Below are 858 nucleotides of genomic sequence, written 5' to 3'. Positions count from 1 at the left end.
AATCATATATGTATACATATATATCTATCTATATATATATAGTTTAGAAAAAAACAATTGAATTAGGGTTTTCTAGAGTAATGTAGGTGTTGTTAGGTTGTCATTCAACGACTACGGTGGATGTCATTAGGGTTTGAAATCGATGGTCGTACTTAGATTACTGAATCCTCCTATATATATGTATGTATCTAATTAAAGATCTTTTTATCAATTATTTTATCTCGCTAGAGATAGCTAGACATAGCTAGGAATAGACAAAGTGAGAAAAATATATTGGAGATTTCTTAATAATTATTAATGAAAACATGTTTTCTTTTATCAATTATTGTCTATGCTTTAATATGTTATACATTTTTAAATATAATGCTACATAGAAGATTTCTATATTACTTGTCTTATAAAAAGAAATCTTATGTTTTTTTTTTTAAATTTTCCCCTTGTATAAGGGTGTGAAAAGTCAAAGATAAATCACACAAAATCTACTTTCCATGTTGTAAAGTTTAATGAATTACACATAAATATACGATTCTAGCAGATAAGGGTTAACAATTGTGGCTTAATCTCAGCCTATATCCACCTAGGATATTAAAGATTTCTATATTATTTGTCTTGCAAAAATCTTATGTTTTTTTTTTAATTTTTTCCCCCTGTATAAGGGTGTGAAACGTAAATCACACAAAATCTACTTTACTGATTAGTAAAGTTTAATGAATTTTACATAAGTGTACGATTCTAGCAGATAAGAGTCAACAATTGTGGCTTAATCTCGCCCTATATCCACTTAGGATATTAATATGTTATCATAATATGTAAATGATGATTTGGATTTTGTCGGCAGCAAAGGAAAACAAAATCCAA

The sequence above is a fragment of the Dioscorea cayenensis genome, chromosome 19 (assembly GCF_009730915.1).
Source record: "Dioscorea cayenensis subsp. rotundata cultivar TDr96_F1 chromosome 19, TDr96_F1_v2_PseudoChromosome.rev07_lg8_w22 25.fasta, whole genome shotgun sequence".
NCBI classification, from domain to species: domain Eukaryota; kingdom Viridiplantae; phylum Streptophyta; class Magnoliopsida; order Dioscoreales; family Dioscoreaceae; genus Dioscorea; species Dioscorea cayenensis.
The sequence above is the reverse complement of the archived record's forward strand: the minus strand, read 5'-3'. Positions refer to the sequence as shown.